The 14,858-nt window shown below is 43.7% G+C and overlaps 1 protein-coding gene across 1 annotated transcript in view; it reads right to left on the bottom strand.

Annotated features, from left to right (window-relative positions):
* DAPP1 (dual adaptor of phosphotyrosine and 3-phosphoinositides 1) overlaps positions 1-14,858 on the bottom strand; it is a 174,234-nt gene that overhangs the window by 82,721 nt on the left and 76,655 nt on the right. The gene's annotated exons all lie outside the window — the stretch shown is intronic.

Raw genomic sequence — 14,858 nt, 5'->3', positions numbered from 1 at the left:
TATGCGGCATCGATAACGGAAGGTGGATAGCCTCTATTTTTTAATCTGAATTTTAAATAAGTAGCTTGTTCAATAAAAGTATTGTCATCGTTGTTAACCCTGTGAAGCCTCAGAAACTGGCCATATGGTAGAGCGGTTTTAGTATGCATAGGATGGGCACTATGGAAATGCAATAAAGAGTTCGAAGCAGTCGGTTTCCTGAAAACCTTAGTGTATATACTCCCACCTCGGACCTCAACATCAACATCCAAAAAATTGAGGGATTTTCCACCAAAAAGAGATGTGAAGGTCATATTCATCGTGTTGTTGTTATTTAAGTGGGAAACGAAAATTTCACCCGATCCGTCCCACGCGATAAATATGTCATCCACATATCTCAGGTAGTGTTTAATATGCTTCAAAAATAGATTAGTGTTTGCAAAAATATACCAGCTCTCAAAGATGCCGAGAAAAAAATTTGCCATGGCACAAGATACAGTGGTAGTATCACTTGGCATGTAGATTGTGCGGTCCCTTTCTTCTATTTTCTACTTGAACATGCTCCATTAGTCTGGTTTAGTAGGCTACACAATCATGGGGAATACTGCTGACTTAATAGATGTCCAGAAATCAGTCATTGACACACTCCACAAGGAGGGTAAGACACAAAAGGTCATTGTTAAAGACGATCGCTGTTCACAGAGTGCTGTATCCAAGCATATTAACGGAAAGTTGAGTGGAAGTAACAAGTGTGGTAGAAAAAGGTGTGTGTGTGATTTGCTCCTCCTGCACCTGTGATGCTTCCACTTTAGTGGCGGTTTAGTTGTATCCTGGTAGAGCACTAGTTTTTGGCCTGGGCGATGTACACACTGCAGCCCAACTTGCTGTGAGTAATAGAAAAAAGGTGCACAAGCAACCGGGATATGACAAGGCGTGAACTGCTACTGGAGTCAGTGCTTCAAGAGCCACCACACACAGATGTATCCATGACATGGGCTACAACTGCCACATTCCTTGTGACAAGCCACTCATGACCAATAGACAACACCAGAAGTGTCTTATTGGGCGGCACGGTAGCTCAGTGGTTAGCACTGCAGTCTTGCAGCGCTGGGGTCCTGGGTTCAAATCCCACCAAGGACACTATCTGCAAGGAGTTTGTATGTTCTCCCCGTTTTTGCGTGGGTTTCCTCCGGGCAGTCCAAAGACATACAGATAGGGAATTTAGATTGGCAATGCTGTAACAATTGGGGCTCACAATGTATGTAAAGCGCTGTGGAATTAATAGCGCTATATAAATGAATAAAATTATTATTAATTATTATTATTTCGACCAAGGAGAAAAAGAACTGGACTATTGCTCAGTGGTTTAAGGTGTTGTTTTCAGAAGAAAGTAAATCTTGCATTTCATTTGGAAATCGAGGTCCCAGAGTTTGAAGGAAGAGTGGAGAGGCCACAATCCAAGCTGCTTGAGGTCTAGTGTGAAGTTTCCACAATCAGTGATGGTTTGGGGAGCCATGTCATCTGCTAGTGTATGTCCACTGTGTTTTATCAAGACCAAAGTCAGCGCAGCCGTCTACCAAGAAATTTTAGAGCACTTCATGCTTCCCTCTGCCGACAAGATTTTTGAAGATTGAAATTTCATTTTCCAGCAGGACTTGGCACCTGTCCACACTGCCAAAAGTACCAATACCTGGTTTATTAACCACAGTATCACTATGCTTGATTGGATAGCAAACTCGCCTGACCTAACCCCATTGCAAATCTATGGGGTATTATCAAGAGGAAGACCCAACAATGCAGATGAGCTGAAGGCTGCCATCAAAACAATCTGAGCTTCCATAACAGTTCAGCAGTGCCACAGGCTGATCACCTCCATGCCACGCCGCATTGATGTAGTAGTTTATGCAAAAGGAGCCCTGACCAAGCATTGAGTGCATTTACTGTACAGACTTTTCATTAGGCCAACATTTCTGAATTTCAAATAATTTTTTCAGTTGGTATTATATAATATTCTAATTTTCTGAGATAATGACTTTTGGGTTTTCATTGGCTGTAAGCCATAATCATCAACAGAAATAAACACATGAAATAGCTCACGCTGTGTGTAACATATAATAAATGTGTTTCACTTTTTGTATTGAATTACTGAAATAAATTAACTTTTTGATGATATTCTAATTTATTGAGATGCACTTGTAAATATCGTCTAACTGAGGGTAAACGACAAGAGGGCACTAAAGCGGATCTGCAATCAACAAAACGCTGTGACCTTCTGATCCCAGATTCCCCCGCGATCACATCTGCCCATTACACACTCATGACAATTTCTGGCCGGTGAACCATAAGAACATTTTCTATTTTGTGAGATTTTTTCATTCTTTCCTTATGAGTGTTCTCACCCTCTTGACACTGAATAATGTTGCAATGCTGCTCAGACAACATACGGTAGTTACTCAGGTTATGTGAAAGAACAAAGGTAGTGTAATCATAAGTATGTCACCATGTCTCTCTAACAAGAAGTAAAAACTAAGCTCTGGCCAGACGCTTATGGTTATAGGGTGATCAAAATGGTTTATGTTATTAAATGTAGAATTTAAACAGTCCAACAACCAATGCTACCTCACTATACACTTACAATGGATTATTTTTTACTCCTGTATCATATCACACCAAATACGTGTGGTCTATGGTAATAAATATCTGTTCTTCCTATGAACAGTGACATGACTTATGCGTTTTAATATCAGTTAATATTATGGAATGAGTACATGGTATTAACGATAGCGGTACATTACTTTGTACACTATAGGGCACTATTACATGGGCATTTTTATCAGTATATATTAATGTAAGGTGCTTGTTGGCATTACAATTTTGGCAGTATTATATCTGTACCACTCTCCAGCACCTTCACTTCTAAGAAAAGATTTTGATTTTACTTTTCTCATATTACTCATCGTAGTAGCCCTTCATTATTTGCTATTACTGCTTTGTGATTGATTCATAGGATTGCACAGAAATGACTTTCAGAAAATCTATAATTAACATTGCTTTTAAAGAATTGTTTAAACAGATACAGCCCCTAGTAGAAAGCTAACACTGATATGTTACATAAGCTAAATGGGGTAATACAGCTTTTTGGTGCCCAAAGCAAACTGGAAAAATACCGTTTTATACAGAGATCCATAAAAGCGTCATTACAGTGTCTCCTTAAGGTTAAGGTGTCAGCAACAGTTATTCATAGTGCCCCTATAATGAGGGGCACTGCAGCCAGAAACTTGAGATGCTGCCCCCTGACTGCTGGCCCCTCTGCATGTTAAAATAGAGTTCTCCCCCCTGGAAAGACACTGACCTGCCGCCCCCGCCTCCTGTGGTGTGACTGGCCTAAGCCCCGCCTCCTGGATACATATCACCGTGCTGCCCAGCTTCCAGCCTCTCGGCTGCAGGACCCGGACCTGTTTCCCACCCTCCCTCCCTTTTGTTTTCCAAGTTTGTTGGAGTTTACTGTGTTTTAAGTCGCAGCAGCGGAAGGGGTAGGAAAAGTGGTGGTGAAATACCCGCGCCGGACGGCCGGAAGGCGGTACATTTGCCTGAACCCCGTGATGTTGGCAAGTTAATGCCTGGTTAAAAGCTGCGACCAAATTTTATGCCAAAAGATGAGAGTGGTTTTTCCCCATACCTCTCTCCAAAAATGGAAAATTCAAATAAAAGTATTTTAATTTATAAAAGAACGGTGTTGTGTCTTTCTAGGGGGGGAAAAATGGTGGTTGTTGGGTCCTGGCAGTCAAGTGCTAGCTGAAATTTTACTACAGGTGATTCAGCTAAAGTGCCCTTTAGGCTATGTGCGCACTTTGCAGTTCAATTCTGCAGCGAAAAAGTCACTGCGTGTGCGTCTCAGAACGCAGCTGAAAAAGACGCATTCTGCAGAACACAAAGTGCGGACATTCCTGGTGAGAATTCATGCGTTCTGGATGCTTTCTCTGCAATAGACAGAGTGGGAAAAGCATCCAGAACGCACATTTTTCACAGTACGCACCCACTCGGCTCTGCAGCATCCCCATAGACTTGCAGCAGAGCCGAGTGGGACCGCACTGTCACTGTCATGGCTGGCTGCGGACAGTGCCGCGAGATCAGAATGAACTCGGATGAACTTCACCCGACTTCATTGTGATCGCACGGCTTTGTGCGTGTACCATGACTTGATTTGCGGTCACACGTGAAGGACTCACCTGTGATCGCAAATCCCCTGAGTGACTGTAGTGAGCCGCGCGATCAGCTGTGCTTTCACTCAGGTTACTCGCTGTCACAGCTGCAGTCCTCCACGTGAGAGCGGTGGCCGCGAGTAATCTCAGTGACAGCTCAAGCTGATCACGCGACTCACTTCAGTTGCTGCATGGAGCTCACAGGAGCTACGGTGTTCTAGTGCCGCTCCTGTCGGCTTCCGATGTAGCAGAGCTGGAAGCGTCGTGGGACCTTGCGTGGATTACGTCGGACATGGAGGTGTTTTTGAGGGATTAATAAAGTGTTGAAAGAGGGTGTTTTTTGTCTTTCATTCCAAATAAAGAATTTTTTGGATGTGTGTGTTTATTTACTGTAACTTACAGGTTCATCATGGAAGGTATCTCGGGGAGACGCCTGACATGATTAACCTAGGACTTAGTGGCAGCTATGGGCTGCTGCCATTAACTCCTTATTACCCTATTTGCCACCGCACCAGGGCAAGTCGGGATGAGCCGGTAAAGTCCCGGAAATTTCGCATCTAATGGATGTGGGAATTCTGGGCGGCTGCTGGCTGATATTGTTAGGCTGGGGATCTCCCCATTACGTGGAGCTCCCCATCCTGAAAATACCAGCCTCCAGCCGTATGGCTTTACCCTGGCTGGTATCCAAATGGGGGGGAACCGCACGTCGTTTTTTTTTCCATTTATTTATTTATTTTTTAAACTGCTTGATATAGACAAGCCCACCGGCGGATGTGATTGGTTGCAGTGAGACAGCTGTCACTCAGCGTGGGGGCGTGTCTGACTGCAACCAATCATAGGCGCCAATGGCCGGGGAAAGCAGGGAATACGTGATGGATTAATGAGCGGCCGGCTTTTTCAAAAGAGAATAAGCCGCCACAGTATGAACGCTGTGCAGCGCCGCGCCGGTGATCGTGGATCGGTAAGTATGAGAGATGGGGGAGGGAGAGACTGACATGGACAGAGAGAGAGATAGAGGCATAGAGAGAGAGAGAGACCGACCGACAGACCGACTGACAGAGAGAGAAAGACGAAAGACCTGCCTTTATGTTAAAAAAACATGTGGATCACAATAAAATAAACACTATGAAAAAAATGAAATAAAATGATAACAATTATCATGCTATAAATCATACACAAAATAGCTAATTTTATTAAAAAGATTAATGTGATCTAATATTTATGTATAAAAAACCGTTAAATTATTGTTTTTCTCTTTTTTATAGTCGGGCTATATGTGTGTGAAAAAGGAGACGTCATGACCTCACTATAATGATAAAAACGCATGCTTTTATTTTGTCAAAAAAGCATGCGTTTTGAATCAAAAAAGCATGTAAAACGCTAGGAATTTGATTTAGGATGCGTTTTGATCATTATCATTGATTTTAATGTTAGCAAAACGCTGCTAAAATGGCAGAAAACAATTGACATGTTGCTTCTTCAAACACAAAGATTTTGAAAAATTTTAAGCAACTAAAACGCTGCGTTTTTAAAAGCATTGTGCGCACAAGAAAGCCCTATTTCCCATAGACTTTGCTTGTAAATCAAAACGCATGCATTTTTGCATTAAAACACTGCAGTTGAAAACGCTGCGGAAACGCATGAAAAAACGTAACGTGCACACACAGCCTAAGGCGGGCTTTAAATGTTGCGCGATAGCACCCGCCCCCATCGTAGATGCGATATCTGGTGCTTGCTGCCATAGCTGTAACAGCGTGTCCCTCCTCCGCCTGTGCTCATGGTGTAATAGTCTGTCCCTCCTTTGTACTGCTTCTGCTGGGAGATTGTTTGTTCTTCTCAGCATGGGACTTCTCCAACCACAACTTGGTAAACAGAACAGAGCCAGGAGTCTAAAGGCCACGTCACACTAAGCAACATCGCTAGCAACATCTCTGCTAAGGAACAACTTTTGTGACATTGCTAGCGATGTTGCTGTGTGTGACATCCAGCAACAACCTGGCCCCTGCTGTGAGGTCGTTGGTTGTTGCTGAATGTCCTGGGCCATTTTTTAGTTGTTTCTCTCCCACTGTGAAGCACACATCGCTGTGTGTGACAGCGACAGAGCAACAACTAAATTTGCAGGCAGCAGGAGCCGGCTTCTGCGGACGCTGGTAACCACAGTAAACATCGGGTAACCAAGAAGCCCTTACCTTGGTTACCCGATGTTTACCTTCGTTACCAGCGTCCGCCGCTCTCAGCTGTCAGTGCCGGCTCCTGTTCTCTGCACACGTAGCTGGAGTACACATGGGGTAATTAACCCGATGTGTACTGTGGCTAGGAGTGCAGAGAACAGGAGCCGGCACTGACAACGTGAGAGCGGCGGATGCTGGTAACGAAGGTAAATATCGAGTAACCAAGGTAAGGGCTTCTTGGTTACCCGATGTTTACTGTGGTTACCAGCGTCCGCAGAAGCCTGCTCCTGCTGCCTGCACACGTAGCAGAGTACACATCGGGTAATTAACCCGATGTGTACTGTGGCTAGGTGTGCAGGGAGCCAGCGCTAAGCAGTGTGCGCTGGTAACCAAGGTAAATATCGGGTTGGTTACCCGATATTTACCTTAGTTGTAAAGCGCAGCATCACTTCCACGCGGCGCTGGGGGCTGGTCACGGGTTGCTGGTGAGATCTGCCTGTGTGACAAGCTCACCAGCAACCCATGTAGCGACGCTCCAGCGATCCCTGCCAGGTCAGGTTGCTGGTGGGATCGCTGGAGCGTCGCTTAGTGTGACATCTCACCAGCGACCTCCTAGCAACTTACCAGCGATCCCTATCAGGTTGTATCGTTGTTGGGATCGCTGGTAAGTTGTTTAGTGTGACTGGGCCTTAATGTCCATTCATGTATCAGATGTCTAGGGGGAGGTGTGCCCACCTAAGGGGCTGATCCCAAGAGAGAAGAACAATGAGACCCTGGTTAGGTTAGTTGGATCTCGGCTGCGGAAGCACTAGGATCTATAGCTGAGGCTGGATCCTAGAGCCTGTGTATGGACTATGGGACATTGAGGATCAGCTGCCATGCTGCTGGATTTAAGGAACTCATATAAGGACCATTGCCCTATTTTCCCTGGCATCGGAATACCAGGCGGTGCCCCTGGATCTTTTGTTTTGTTGTGGACTCCTTGCAGACTTTAAGGATTTATATTTGTTTGGTGCTTTATCGTTGTGGTTCCAATAAAGCCCTTTGGATTGTTCCTTGGCCTGGCGTCCCTCACTGCTCTGTCGCATACCCCATCACAGTAGCGAACATTATCGCTACGGCAGCGTCACACGCACATACCTGGTCGGCGACGTTGCTGTGACCGCCGAACAATCCCTCCTTCAAGGGGGAGGTGCGTTCAGCGTCACAGCGACGTCACCACGACGTCACTAAGCGGCCGGCCAATAGAAGTGGAGGGGAGGAGATGAGCGGGATATAACATCCCGCCCACCTCCTTCCTTCCGCATCGCCGGTGGATGCAGGTAAGGAGATGTTTGTCGTTCCTGCGGTTTCACACACAGATGTGTGGTGCTGCAGGAACGACAAACAACATCGTATCTGCAGCAGTAACGACATTATGGAAATGAACGACGTGACACAGATCAGCTATTTTTTACGCTTTTGCGCTCGTTCATCGTCGCACCTAGGATTTACACATTGCGATGTCGCTACCGGCGCCGGATGTGCGTCACTAACGACGTGACCCCGACGATATATTGGTAGCGATGTCGCAACGTGTAAAGCCCGCCTAAGAGTGACAGACACTGTGTGAACCAGAGTTCCTCAATCCCAGAACACCTAGAAGAGCATTACTGGGTACCCAATAATAGAATTAGCTGTGATACACTGTTGGATGTAGTTTCTCAATATCAGGGTCTATATCTAAAACAATGCCAACTCTAGTACTCCTATTATTGTGTTCAAGTAAGAGCATGTGTGGCCACAGTTACACCCAGCATGGACTCATGAGAAACTTATTTTAATATCAAATAGGAAATTTTGACATGGATTTGCAAAGTAGCACATTAGGTCTATGGGTATGTGCACACATTGAGTATTTGGTTGCAAAAATTTCTGCACCAATTCTGCATCTCTTGGCAGGAAAATGCTGCAACAAAAATGCTTTTTTTTTTAATGCATTTTTGCATGAGGCTTTGCATGCATTTTCCAACTGCTTTTTTCTAGTGTCTTTGGACACCAATGATTGCTATAGAGATAGATAATAGATATAGATAGCAGGGAGCCGGCACTAACAGCTGAGAGCGGCGGACGCTGGTAACGAAGGTAAATATCGGGTAACCAAGGTAAGGGCTTCTTGGTTACCCGATGTTTACTGTGGTTACCAGCGTCCGCAGAAGCTGGCTCCTGCTGCCTGCACACGTAGCAGAGTACACATCGGGTAATTAACCCGATGTGTACTGTGGCTAGGTGTGCAGGGAGCCAGCGCTAAGCAGTGTGCGCTGGTAACCAAGGTAAATATCGGGTTGGTTACCCGATATTTACCTTAGTTACCAAGCGCAGCATCGCTTCCACGCGGCGCTGCTGGCTGGGGGCTGGTCACTGGTTGCTGGTGAGATCTGCCTGTGTGACAGCTCACCAGCAACCCGTGTAGCGACGCTCCAGCGATCCCTGCCAGGTCAGGTTGCTGGTGGGATCGCTGGAGCGTAGCGTAGTGTGACATCTCACCAGCGACCTCCTAGCAACTTACCAGCGATCCCTATCAGGTTGTATCGTTGTTGGGATCGCTTGTAAGTTGTTTAGGGTGACTGGGAATAATACCCTTGCTAACATAAATAGCATAGACTGACTAGGAAGATAAATCTTCCTTATCTGAAGGCACAAACAAAACAGGATACAATACAAAAAAACTTCAGAGATAATTCACAGAAGCAATAAGCAAATAACACACAAAACTATGAAGCAAAACCAAGAACTTAGCTTAGCTTGATAGCGAGGAAGCCAGGAGGACAAGAGACAGATTCCTATAGTCTCAGAATTTCAGACAACTCGCAAAGACAAACAGCCAGCACACGTCTATATCCAAAATTAAGGTTTGAGCTGCTAACCAGCTGTGTAGAACTGAGGAAAAGAATCTAACCCACTAACATCAACGACCACAGGAGGGAGACCAAGAGCGGAGCTCCACCAAACAGTATTCACAACAGGTCGCTCCTATTTTTAAGAGAGAGAGTTTTTTGTAACCAGAAATTAATTTATACATCTGAGCATGCTCGGTTGCTAAAAGACGGATCCGTCACCAGAATCCGTCATTTGTTCCTGAATTTATTTGGATCGTGTCATGGTGTCTAGCTTTTGAGGGTCTTTTGGTCTACTTCACTTTGTCAGGCAGGTCCTATTTAAGTGATTTCTTGATTGAGAACCAGTAGTAATCAGACCTGGGTGTGGCTAGGGAAATTGAACTCAGCTTCCCAGAAATGTTATTAACCACAGTTAATTTATGTTTTAAGGGGGGGGGGGGGGTGGCAGTGACTTTTTCACACAGGGCCCTGTAGGTTTGAATTTCTTTTTCCCTTAATAATAAAGACCTTCATTTATAAACTGCATTTTGTGTTTACTTGTGTTATCTTTGTCTAACATTTAAATTGATTTGGTTATCTGAAACATTTAAATGTGCCAAAGATGCAAAATAATAAGAAATACGAAAGGGGAAACTTTTTCACACCACTGTATATACTGTTCACCTTTCTTTTCTATAGAAATATGAGGGATCTGTTTATTAAACGTCTATTCGGAGTGACATTACTCAACTCCGTCTATGTCCTTCTTATATCCTTCATCTCAGACAAGTCTTACAATTTCAACCGTTCATAGTTACAAAAGAGAAGTTTCTCAAGCATATCTCAACCAATACAAGGGTGAATAAATCTTACTGATGATGCTGGTAACAGAAAGCTACAATGTAGTATGAAGATATATTAATGCCATAATACATAACACTATAAAAAAAAACCACTGAAAATGAAAAGCAGCCATACTTACCAATACCTGGATACTTACTAATACAGAGCAGGATACAGCAAGCTCTCATTATGAAAGTCCAAAATACTACAACCACTCATACACCTATCATCCATGGGGGATGATTGCCTAGTTTCTGTAATGCACACAGATAAGGCTTGAATAAGGTTCCAGTTTGATAGACAAGTGTAGTTTATCATATTGGGGTTACCAACCGACTATAAGTTAGCACGGTGCACTAATCATATGAGTTCGATTGTTTTTTTTTAACAATCCTCATGACTGTGCATTTATAATACTAAACAAGCACCCTCCCGCCATGAATGATAGGTGTGTGAGGTGTTATTTTTCCTATGATCTTTTTTCCATTAATGACCTTTTCAGGGAATTACATAACACCATGAACCAGAAGAAATACAGTGCCTACAAGTAGTATTCAACCCCCTGCAGATTTAGCAGGTTTACGCATTCGGAATTAACTTGGCATTGTGACATTTGGACTGTAGATCAGCCTGGAAGTGTGAAATGCACTGCAGCAAAAAAGAATGTTATTTCTTTTTTTTTTTTTTTTTTTTTTTTTTTTTTTAAATTGTGAAAAGTTTATTCAGAGGGTCATTTATTATTCAACCCCTCAAACCACAAGAATTCTGTTTGGTTCCCCTAAAGTATTAAGAAGTATTTCAGGAACAAAGAACAATGAGCTTCACATGTTTGGATTAATTATCTCTTTTTCTAGCCTTTTCTGACTAATTAAGACCCTCCCCAAACTTGTGAACAGCACTCATACATGGTCAACATGGGAAAGACAAAGGAGCATTCCAAGGCCATCAGAGACAAGATCTTGGAGGGTCACAAGGCTGGCAAGGGGTACAAAACCCTATCCAAGGAGTTGGGCCTACCTGTCTCCACTGTTGGGAGCATCATCCGGAAGTGGAAGGCTTATGGAACTACTGTTAGCCTTCCACGGCCTGGACAGCCTTTGAAAGTTTCCTCCCGTGCCGAGGCCAGTCTTGTCCGAAGAGTCAAGGCTAACCCAAGGACAACAAGGAAGGAGCTCCGGGAAGATCTCATGGCAGTGGGGACGTTGGTTTCAGTCAATACCATAAGTAACGTACTCCACCGCAATGGTCTCCGTTCCAGACAAGCCCGTAAGGTACCTTTACTTTCAAAGCGTCATGTCAAGGCTCGTCTACAGTTTGCTCATGATCACTTGGAGGACTCTGAGACAGACTGGTTCAAGGTTCTCTGGTCTGATGAGACCAAGATCGAGATCTTTGGTGCCAACCACACACGTGACGTTTGGAGACTGGATGGCACTGCATACAACCCCAAGAATACCATCCCTACAGTCAAGCATGGTGGTGGCAGCATCATGCTGTGGGGCTGTTTCTCAGCCAAGGGGCCTGGCCATCTGGTCCGCATCCATGGGAAGATGGATAGCACGGCCTACCTGGAGATTTTGGCCAAGAACCTCCGCTCCTCCATCAAGGATCTTAAGATGGGTCGTCATTTCATCTTTCAACAAGACAACGACCCAAAGCACACAGCCAAGAAAACCAAGGCCTGGTTCAAGAGGGAAAAAAATCAAGGTGTTGCAGTGGCCTAGTCAGTCTCCTGACCTTAACCCAATTGAAAACTTGTGGAAGGAGCTCAAGATTAAAGTCCACATGAGACACCCAAAGAACCTAGATAACTTGGAGAAGATCTGTATGGAGGAGCGGGCCAAGATAACTCCAGAAACCTGTGCCGGCCTGATCAGGTCTTATAAAAGACGATTATTAGCTGTTATTGCAAACAAGGGTTATTCCACAAAATATTAAACCTAGGGGTTGAATAATAATTGACCCACACTTTTATGTTGAAAATTTATTAAAATTTAACTGAGCAACATAACTTGTTGGTTTGTAAGATTTATGCATCTGTTAATAAATCCTGCTCTTGTTTGACGTTTGCAGGCTCTAACTTATTTGCATCTTATCAAACCTGCTAAATCTGCAGGGGGTTGAATACTACTTGTAGGCACTGTATGTCATGCATATTTATGGGAAGTGTTATGGTTTTCCCACATCACTAGTAGTGTTATATAGCCCAAAAGTGCCAAGAAATCTAAAAGGGATCCTGTCAGGTAATTCATGATACTCAACTTGTGGACATCCCAATCTAGTACAGGCTCCCTAATTGGAAATACATGGGGCAGATTACCGCAAGCTTCTCCCTGCCCAGTTCTGTATGAGTGACAGGTCTCTACTTAGGCGTGTATAGGGCGGGATGTATCTGTCTAGGTGAGCGGGGCAGCAAGAAGCTGGTGGTGACCAGTTTCCATGTTCACAACTCATAGTTAAACTATATGTTCCTGGAAATGCTGATACTTTTCCAACTAACATAGGTAACTGCATATATGGTAGACTACAATAGTAACTTCTGATGGCTTGTAGATGGTGGTTCAGAAATAAGATACAAGAATCAGTTTTAGTTCAGAGTTGGCAACATTCATGCAATACCATAGAACGGATACAAGTCAGGGCAGACACCGATCCAAAAGAGATAAGAAACCGTCCAAGCAAAACAGGAACAAATACCTCAAAAAATGGACCGGATCCAAGAAGCCTTGTTGCTAAGCAGGTTATGGAAGTTATTAGAAGATCTATCTAATTAAAAGTGACCTTCCGCAGAAGGTATAAACAGTTATGTAGGTGACAAAGTCACGTCGCTTGAAGTTGTAGGAAAGGGTTAACCGCGCTGCCGTGGAGATAAACAGGAGACGAATCCAAAGGATAATCTTCGTGATTTTTATTTTTCTACGCAGTTCAGAGTCTGACTGACTCCTTCATCAGGAATCAGAAACCACTTATGTACAGTTTTCTGCATCCTGATGAAGGAGTCAGTCAGAACCTGAAGCATGTAGAAAAATAAAAATCACAAAATTACCCTTTGGATTCATCTCTTGTTTATCTCCATGGCAGCGCAGTTAACCCTTTCCTCCCTCTCGCTATTATCTTGCATCTGCTGGGTACACGGCAGTCTACGTGGCTTGATACTACACTTTAATGGTAGTTGTGCCCCTCACAACTCCCTGAGGTGAGTGTTTCCAAGCTCTTTTTTCCTGTTCCACTGGGATAAGACACAATTTGCGGCTTTTTGTCTCCTCCACATTTTATTCTACCTTCAAGCTGTAGCATAGCTCAAGTGTGCTGCTGTAGAGGGGAGGGGCTAGTGATAGTGGTAAAGGAGAGGGACATTGGCTGATGTTGAGGGATGAGCTGACCCATGGAAATTGAGGTTCACCGGGTTCGACCGGACTTTAGTTAAAAATTCAGTTTGGGACCCAGGCCCTGAACCCGGAACCCCATATGATCCAATGGAAACTCAAACTTCTGTGCTCTAAAAGGGCTGTAACATGGGCATAGTAAGGGCTAGTAGACTGCAAAATGCAGGCAATTGCCCTGTAAACAAATGGTATGAGGAATACATTTTAAAAAAATGACGTTGGGTCCCCCTTATTTTTGATAACAAAAGCAAGTAAAGCAGACAGCTGCAGGCCTTGGTTGGTTATCATAAATAGATGGGATCCCACACCATTTTTTTTTTCTTCATTATTTAAATAAATTAAAAATACAGAGTGAGCTCTGCATTATTTTTGATAACAGCTAAGGTAAAGTGGACAGCTGCTAGCTGATATATCAAGATAGCAGAGCCCATGGTTATTTGGCCCTTCCCAGTCTAAAAATAGGAGTGCATCAGATGAGCCAATTCTGGCACTTTACCCGGCTCTTTCCAATTGCCCTGATGTGGGGGCAATCGGGGTAATACTTTTGGATGCATCACTTCTGGGACAGCTGCAGGCTGATATTTTTAGGCTGGGAAGGGCCAAAGAACCATGTGCCTTTACAGCCTGATAATGCAAACCCTCAGCTGTCTGCTTTACATTGGTTGGTTATCAAAATTAGGTGAGATACCACTCCGTTTTTAAAAATTATTTAACATTTATTGTACTGTATTTTAATAACCAGCCAAGGTCAAGCAGACAGCTCTTAGGGCTGCAGCCCGCAGTTGTCTGCTTTACCTGCACTGGTTATCAAAAATAGGCAGAAGCCTACATTATTTTTTTTCTTTATTGTTCACAGCAACGTACAGGCTGCTTACACATGCAATAAAGCTTGCTGATTGGCCAGGTCTTTGTAGCCATACCTGTCTTTTCAACTAAAGATTTCTTCCCTATATGCTTAGACTTCTAGGTACAATAAACAAATAGTGCACAGGCTTGGGTACATTAATCCCTGTTTAATCACATAAAATATAATTTACTGATATACTTGCTCTCGGACATACTATCTTAAAATTTGGATCTGGCAACGAAGATTAGATGCAGCACTATTGTTCTGCAACCCTCTTATGTTGTTACTCTAAATATTCTTTTGCTCCTTTATCACATTGACTTGTTTTATTTGCCAAAAACTTAGCTATAAGAAATTAATATATAATGGTTCTTTTTTGGCTGTACAGCTTCTGATGGGATTGAAGAATAGTCACTAAGGGCTTGTGCGCACGTTGCGGAATAGCATGCATTTATGCTGCGCATTGCACTGCATCGTAAATGCATGCGTCCTGCGTCCCCTGCACAATCTAAGTAGATTGTGCATGATACATGCGCACAATGCTTTTATGAACGCAGTGATTTGGGCGCTAA

This window comes from Anomaloglossus baeobatrachus, chromosome 1, assembly GCF_048569485.1.
Source record: "Anomaloglossus baeobatrachus isolate aAnoBae1 chromosome 1, aAnoBae1.hap1, whole genome shotgun sequence".
Classification (NCBI taxonomy): domain Eukaryota; kingdom Metazoa; phylum Chordata; class Amphibia; order Anura; family Aromobatidae; genus Anomaloglossus; species Anomaloglossus baeobatrachus.
This window is presented reverse-complemented; position numbering and strand designations above follow the sequence as displayed.